This window comes from Notamacropus eugenii, chromosome 1, assembly GCF_028372415.1.
Source record: "Notamacropus eugenii isolate mMacEug1 chromosome 1, mMacEug1.pri_v2, whole genome shotgun sequence".
Taxonomy (NCBI): Eukaryota; Metazoa; Chordata; class Mammalia; order Diprotodontia; family Macropodidae; genus Notamacropus; species Notamacropus eugenii.
In genome coordinates this window covers 204,405,948-204,414,955 of record NC_092872.1, presented here as the reverse complement: position 1 = coordinate 204,414,955, position 9,008 = coordinate 204,405,948, and the positions used below count along the sequence as shown (strand labels likewise).

The 9,008-nt window shown below is 38.5% G+C and overlaps 1 non-coding gene across 1 annotated transcript; it reads right to left on the bottom strand.

Moving 5' to 3' along the window:
• Window positions 1-8,337: 8,337 nt before the first annotated feature.
• LOC140521745 (U6 spliceosomal RNA) lies at window positions 8,338-8,444 on the bottom strand. The gene has a single exon (XR_011973047.1). It is a non-coding gene; the product is annotated as a U6 spliceosomal RNA (small nuclear RNA).
• Between the last annotated feature and the right edge of the window lie 564 nt (window positions 8,445-9,008).

The window sequence follows — 9,008 nt, the reverse complement described above, 5'->3', positions numbered from 1 at the left end:
GCTTGAGGTCATACTTTTACAGATTCAGTCATTAAACTAGGCTAGACATGTCACTAAATGGCTGATTATTCAAATGATGAGCCTGCTTAGAGGTGATCCTTGTCATATTTTGGACATGGTGATTTTCAGGTACAGTTGTCATAAAATAAAGATGAAATGAATTCAAGTATAAGTCAATGGCAGCACCAGTTTGGGGTCTTGCCTGTTTTGGATGGTAGATGAAAGCCCTGGGCCCCATTCTCAAACAGGCCAGGCTAAATCTCATCTCTTGTGATGCTCAACAAGCTCAGTGATCCTTCCTCTCTTATCATGCCATGTAGATGAGGTTGTGAGTGTGTTTGTGTGTGTAAGAACTTAGCATAGTGCCTGACACATAGTAGGTGCTTAATAAATGATTATAATGTTAATTTATATACATTAATAAATGTTTATTGATTGACTGAAAGCAATAAAGAAATGTAGCAGGCAGTTGGGCTTGAGAACCTATAGATGTGCTCTATAGATACCTCTAAGTTAAGTTGCAAAAAATACAATGTACGTGCTTACTCATTCACATTGTAAAGATGAGGAAACTGAGGCTCAGACAGGTCAAGTGACTTAAACAAACTTAAAAGTCTAACTGTGTCAGAGGGGGGATTTGAGCCAAGGTCTCTCCTGACTCCAAGTTCAGCCCTGTATTTCCCCTCCAACCATAAAGACTATAACCTAGTAGGGGAGATGGCATGCATTCAAATGCCTGCTATGTAAGGGAGCACTAAGGCCATCCTGTTGATCGCTTCAAGCAATGGGCACAACTTTTCATAAGACAGGAAACATGGCACAGTGGGTGGAGGATTAGCCTTTCAATCAGGAAATCCTGGGTTCGTTTTCTACTTTTGATATATACTGGGTGGCTGTGTTACTCTTCACCTCTGAATGGCCCAGGTAACTCACCAATACAGACTACAGATATAGGCAATTTGTCTATCTGTATCACTAAAGGTATCTCTATACTGGGAATCCCCAAAATCAGTGAAATAAGTTTAGGCTACATATGTGTAGATGTATATAGATATATGCACACATGGATGTATATATATATGTGTGTGTATGTGTGTTTATATGTGCGTATATATGTATATGTGTACAAGTTTTCTATTTTTACATCATATGTGTATACATATATGTATACTTCCATTCATATAGATTTAAAAGGGTCATCTAACTAATTCACATGGGAGAGGTAACACACACTAGTGGTATGATTCGATGTCCACTGAGGAAACTGTCCAGAGAGGCAATGATTGGTGGATCTAGGTGGATAGGGAGAGGAGAAAACCTCTCTAGCCATCAGCATTCTTTGTGTCTCCCATCTGAAATAGCTTCCTGTTTACATGAAAAGCTGTAGCTAGAGTTACTACACCCACACCAAATGGAATTGCACAGGGAAGGAAAGAATGAATATATGAGGTATGCCTTTCTACATAAAAAGGTGGTGGGAGGAAGAAAATGATGTCCTTCACAATCTGACTTCAGTCTACTTTCTAGGCTTACTGGAACATTACTCTCCTTAACACATCACATTCTGTCCAAACTGACCTATTAGCTGTTCCCCAGACACAATATTGTGTCACCCATCTCCTTGTCTTTGCAGGAGCTATATTCAATGACTGGAATTCACACCTTCCTCATATCCACCTCTCAAATTCCCTTACTTCCTCCAACACTCAGGCCAACTGCCACCTCATAGAATTGTAGCTTTCAGCTAGAAAGGACTTTAGAGGTCATCTAGTCCAACCCTCCTTTTTACAGAGGAGAAAACAGAAACTCAGATAAAGCATGGTCCTTAGCTTGTCCTCTAGCCATTATGCTGTCTCTCCTACATGAGATCTTGTATCTTGCTTTTCCCAGCTATTTATCACTCCTCCTTAGAAATTACTTTGTATATTTTTTGTATTTGCTTATCCATTTTTGAGTTTCCCCTCAATAAAATGTAAGTCCCCTGAGGTCAGGAAATGTTTTGGTTTGTCTTTGCATCCCTAATACCTATTATAGTATATATCATATAGGAGGTACTTAGTAAATGCTTGCTGAATGAATAAATGAAAGAACTCAGCATCCCACACCCTGGTCAGCACCAAATCAACTGTCAGCTTATTATTTTCTTCTAAGAAATAGTTTATTTACAACTAGATTATAAACTGCTTGAGGGAAGGTGCTGTATCTTGTACATCTTTGTGTCTCCAACAGCTCATACATCTTCTTTCACACTGTAGACTCAATAAATAGTTGCTAAACAAATGGCCTGACATATAAAATATCCAAAGTCTCTGTGAACATGCTATATTCTCCATGGTCACCCAGTAGATGACTGTGGATGGCAATGAAATATAAACACTTCATAAAGATCAAGGTTAATGATGCTTCAGTCCCTCTCCTTTGCCCAAAAGTCTTTTTTGTCTTTTCTCCACAGTGGGCAAGTTCATGGCTGATGTTGGATGTGCTTAACTGGGTAAGAACTCTATGGAATCATAAGTCTCCGTCATTTAAATGTATCTTCAGTCTGAAAGGGTTAAAGTAAGTGAAAAGAATCACTCTTACTTTTGATGCTTAATGATTTGGCAAAATAGTCCTTTGCTGATCTGGAATCGAGCTCAAGGTAGAAATGGACCTTAGAGATCAGTGAGTCTAAGCCTTCACTTTACACATAGGGCATCCAAGGTCCCACAATGGTGAAGTAGGATGCCACAGTCACATAGATAAGTGGAGCCTCGATTTGAAGGGAGGACTTTTGATTCCAGATCTAACTCTCTTAATACTACACAGTGCAAAGTGTAGCCTCTTGTTAGCTCTGGAAGATTTCCTCTTTTTTTAACTTCATCACCTCCCACTTTTGAAAAAACAGAGATACAGTGGCTTGCCACTGATTCAGTCATTCAACAAACAATTGCTGAGGGCCTACTCTGTACGATAGCTGTACTCTATACTCCTTGAGAAGAGTGAAAAAAATATTGGTAAGAAAAAATTATTTTTAAAAAATCCATATAAATAGCAAGGACATTCAGTAACATGTCCCAGATATCAAAAAAATATATAGTAAAAGGGACATGGATTTCAGTTGGTGCAATAAATCTTTTTTTTTCTATTTGGAGGAGATATTAGACATGGGGGATGACTACAGAGAAAAATGCTCAACCAAGTGACTATATTAAAGGAGAGAATGTTTAGACTTTGGGGTCTGTAAAAAATTCTTAGATGTTTGATATTTTTCATAAACTAATATAATTATTTTAATTAAGAGTCTTTAAAATATTAATGGGGGCGTCTAGAGCAGGGTTAATTACAGTCATTCAGCTTGCCCAGATGTACTTAAGGCTCTGTCAGCATCCCCATTAGGAAATGCTGTTTTTCAAGGGGTTATAACTCAACCATATAAATTGGCCACAGGCTGAGGCTTGACATCCAAGTTTGCAGTTTGGGAATTCATTTTTAATTGATTTGAATATTTTTTTGAGGTATAGACATGGGGGAAAATGGATCTGGCAATTTCAGATGTGCACAGGCCTAAGTACACAGGCCATTTTGCAGAGAACTGGTCATCAGTAATCTGTAGTAAACTATTCCTTTCTGCCATCTCTGAACCTCTCTAGAAATGTGGTGGGTTCGATTTTTTTCAATATAAGGATTTTGTACCAAAGGGTTCCAAATCCTTTACTTATCTCAAATATTTGTTTCTAAGTTTCTTATAAAACAAGTATGATTAATCTCTTAAAGGAGAAGAGTTTTTTTCTATTCATATTAACAGGTTTTAAAATATTCCCTTCTCATTATGAGTGGCTTGGGTACCCCTGACACATAGCAGCTTTATTCTCCCTTGCCTGAAAACTGATCATTAAACTAACTTCACTATTATGAGATATCTAGCTTCAAAATGCATTTTATCCCCTAAGAATATGCCATATTAGTGAGAAAATTACTCTAAATGGGAACAAAACTGACAACTATTGCTTGTAGACTAATGGGCTACTGTATATATTGTACCCAAAAAGCATGTCATCACCTGACTGTTTAGTATATCACTGGTTTGAGGATTCTGGTTGGCTAAAATGGTATATTAAGGTTGCAGTAAAGATTGGGGGAGGGAGGGTTGAGACAGAGGATTTGGATTTTTTTGGTTCTCTTTCTTTTTTTGCTTAAAACCAACATACCGAGTAGCACTGTAACTCAAAATCCATGTAAGTCCAATACAGCTACTTTATAAAGAGAGCTGTCAGCAGGTAGAAATACATCCTATTCTTGTCTCTATATGGAATTCTTCTGTAGCCATTTAATGTAAAATCACATTATGTAAGTAGTGGTACATTTTCTCACCTACTGGGTGGTTGTTCAACTCAACCTACTTAGGGATTTGGAGGCCACCACAGATACACACAGACAACACAAGATGTCGTCTCAATGGCTCCCTTTCAAAAGAGAAAAAAAATTTATCACTGTATTATCCAGAAAGAGCAGTCAGTGGGAAGGGGGAAGGGGAGGGGGAGAGGAATGGACCCTAAGAAGTCCACAAGATCAAAATACGAATGCTATAATGAGGACAAATTACGTTTGTTTCATTCCCGATCCTTGTTACTATCTTCCTCATGATAATAGATTCAGATTCTGTACCATTTTCTGTTCTTATTAAGGGGAAAGTGGTATCAATTTCAATGCCTCATCTGTAAAGTAAAAAGCACACCCGCTAATAGAATGCATTTTCCAACCACCAACCAAACATTGGGAAAGTCTTGCAGCTGAATGGCAGTGCTTTGGAATAAAGGGTCCTCCTCTCCCTGCCTATCCTAATGAAGGCTTTGGAAAGGTTGGTGCCCAAACAAGACCAACCATTAGAACTTTATTCCTTTTTTTAACTTCTTCATATCTACTAATTAAGATATGATTTTCTACCATTTTTTTATGATAGCATAATTCATTTACTTAGGTTTTTTTTTTAAGGCCTTTAGATTAGTATCTTCCTAGCTCTGGACACACAGCAAAGAGCATAGATATTTGGTTCCATAATGCATATGAATCTGAAGGATACAGGCTCACAAACCTTTATAATCTGGAACAGCTACACATTAAATTAAAAAGACAGCTAAGGTTATTGCGTACATAATAAGCCTCCCTCAGATTGGAAGCAGAAGGAAGAGGACAAGTACACTTGCCACAAAAAAATCCCAGATCACCCTTTGCTTCCACTAAAGCAGCATTTTTCCTGCTGCCTTCCCCTTCAGAGAGCTGTTGTGCCAGCACCAGGCATCCTGACTAACAACCCAACTCAGAAATCAGATCCTGGAAATGCCATCTCAGTTCCTTCCCCTCCAGCCATGGAAGAGAAATATTTTCTCCTTTCTATTTTTTTGAGTTTAGATTTCTAGATAATGTCTTAAGGGAACCCACATGAATCTGCATGGCTAAGGGCAAGATGGAGAAGCAGCCCGAATAATCACTGTAGGACTCTTGGAATATGACCAATCTGCTGCTACTTAAGTGTCAATTAGCAAATATTTATTAAACACCTGCTCACTATGCACCTGGCCCTGTTCGAGGTGCTGAAAGAGGTAAAAAGATAGATAAGATGAGGCTCTTGCCTTTAAGGAATTTTCAAACTAGTTGTAGAGATAAGACATATGCACATGAAAAGATAATTACCAATAGAAGTCAGTATAGTATTTCATGCATCCCTGACATGTTATAGCTAAGGGGGACCTTAAAGACAAAATTCAAAATAATTCAAATTCAAATCCTTCACTTTACATATGAGGCTATTGGGGTGCTCAAAGAGCCCCTGGGACCAAATACAAAATCATCGGGCCATTTAAAGGCCTTCCATAATGGGATTCAGACCTACAGATTCAGATTTATTTCCCATTACTCTACTTCATGCACTCTATATTCCAGCCAAACCAGATGACCAGCCATTCCCTGACTATCTTGTCTCCTGCCTTTGTTCATCTGTATAAGTTGGTCTCCCATATCTGGAATGTACCTTCTCTTTAATGTTATCTCTAATAATTCAATAATCTAATAATAAGTGACTTCTTTCTGAAGCTTTCCCTGATCTTCCCCAGTCTCCAGTGACTCTTCTCTTCCTTGAATTATTTTGTATTTCCTTACATCACAGGTTGAGAACTGAAAGGTACCTTGGAAGCCAAGTAGTGCAACCCCTACATTTTATAGATGAGGAAATACTGGCCCAGAGATGTCAAGCAATTTTTCTCAAGGTCACATAACAAATGGTAGAGCCAGGATTTTAACCCAAGTTCACAGACATCAAATTATACATTCTTTGCATTGTACATATTAATCTGTGCCCGTGGTATAGAATCACCCCTCCCAGCAAAAGACAGCTCTTTGTTTTTATTACAGCACCTTTCACTTAGTAAATAGTCATTGAATTGAATTGAGTGGCCTCTGAAAGACTCACCTGATTAAAGACAGAATAAGGGCTACAATTCAGGTCTCCCTAAAATAGGGCCCTAGCTGTAGAGTCTGGAAGGTCTAGGTTCAAATCCTGTCTAAGGCACTCATTAGCCACATAATCCTGGACAAAGCACTCCCATTCACTGGGTCTCAGTTTCTTCATCTGTAAAATGAGAGGGCTGGACTTGATGGATCCCTCCCATTCTAAATCTACCATCCTGTGACTTTTTACCATGACTTGCTGGCTATTGTATTATGGCGAGCTAGTGAGTGGGCATTAGCAAGCTTGCATGGTTTAATCCCTGTCATGTGCAAGAGGCTAGGGAGCCTATTTGTGGAGAGGAATGAGAATGCACAATGATGGAAGGGCCTCACAGAGATCTGAAGCATGTGTAGACATTTTTTTTGTCAGGTTCCAATCTGCTGACCCTATGATGAAGAAAAACCTTTCTAAATGGCTATAGAACTGAGGTGAATTCAAAAGACTCTAGTCAGTCAGCCACAGTCCTGTGGGTACTCTGTGCTTGCGGAATCTAGCTGGCTATATTAGGGTGAGAGAAAAGAATACTGTAAAGGGAGAGGCCTTGGGCCCTCTCTATCCAAAGCCCACATGTGGCCCATGAATATGCACCTCAGTTTTTGCAATAGTATTCATTCTTTCCTATTTAAGGTAAATGATATTTGAAATGGCTTTGACCTTGTAAATAATGAAAGGTCAGCAGACAGAGCCACCAGGAGGTCTAGGAACAGAACCCATATCAGGTTTTTAAGTCAGTCCGTTCCTCGTTGATGCTCTGAAGAAAGAAAGAGAGGAAGTAGCATCTTTATGGTACATACTACGTACCAGGTACTATGCTAAGTACTTTACAAAGATTATCTCATTTAATCCTCACAACAACCATGGGGAGTAGGTGCTATTATTATCCTCATTTTACAGAGGAGGAAACTGAGGCAAAGAGAAGTTAAGTGACTTGTCCAGAGTTATACAGCTAGTTAATGTTTGAGGCTGGATTGGAACTCTGGTTTTTCTAAGTTCAGGCTCAATGTTCTATGCACTTCACTTCTTGGCTTCTTCTAAAAATTTCTAAGGAGGAACAACTTTAGTGATTTAATCCAGCTCTAGCTCATGAGCCTTGGAGTCACCCAGAAGGTATGCTACATTTAGACAGGAACCTGTTGAAACCAATGATATACAGAAACTGTATTAAATCTAAGTTACCTTGTGCCAGAAATCAAAAGAATATAGGGGAGAGTTTGCTCCCCCCAGGTATTGGGGTTAATGGTTGCAGCTCTATACCTACTATGTCTGTGAAGTAAATACCTGCATAAAATTTAACTGGAAACTCTTCTTAAAATTCATGTTGAACTTGGAATTAGGAAAGTGTGGGTTCAAATTTCACCTGTGATACTTACTGAGCTCTGTAATTATGGACAAATTATTTGTCCTCAGTTTCCTCATCCCTGTAGGTCACTCCCAGCTCTATCTGTATGAGTCTATAAAAAGCAACTTTGACAATCCTGGACAAAGCACTCCCATTCACTGGATCTCAGTTTCTTCATCTGTAAAATGAGAGGGCTGGACTTGATGGATCCCTCCCATTCTAAATCTACTATCCTGTGATGGTAGAGGGTCTTCCTCTTATCTCTAACAAATAAAGAAAATGAGCAGTGAATGATACATACTTCATAGCATGTCTTTGAGCTATTGTGGAGAGAGGTGTGTGCTTATTAAGACTCTAAGATATTTTCAAGGAATAACACTGGTAACAACATAGGGGCAGAGCCTACAGGAGGGTAAAATAGAAGATATTTTAAAGTAGTAATTTTTTTTTCCAATGCATCATTTTAAATGTCATAAAATCTCAGTCTCCATGGTTGATAGAGTTTTATTTTTTCAAAAAAATTAAATGCTTCACAAATTCGCATGTCATCTCTGCACAGGGGCCATGCTAATCTTCTCTGTATCATTCCAGTTTTAATATGTATGCCTCTGAAATGAGCATCATAGGTTTTAATTCTGTCATAAGTCCTACATGTTCCAGGGAAGGCTCAAAGTCTCTACCAGCCAGTAGCGCACAGAAAGCACCATTTTCAAACCTTACAATGGATTCACAGATGTCTTGATGAAGATCTACACCCAGAGTTCGAGTCATCATCAAAGATTGTATTTATAAAGGGCTACAAACCAACCACAATGTGAGCAATTCTAATGGATTACTGAACCGATACTGTAAAATACCATTTTGACACAATGGATGAGAAAAGAGACATTCTTGTAAATTTCATATTCTGGTGAATTTAATATATCTAACTATTAAATGCCATGGATAATGAAGGGGTAAAGCTCAGGGAACAGGAAATTTAGGGAATTAAGGAATAATCAGAGAGGAGGAGTCCTGGAGGAGAGGCTCAGGAAATGAAAAATCAATGATAAGAACAAGGGAGCCCCAGAGAGATGAAGGACTTACTAAGAAGGGGAAAACAAAAACATAAACAATTAAATAGCAAAAAACAGCAGACTTTTATAAAATGTCATAGTTCTTTGACTTGGTAGATCTCAAAAAGGA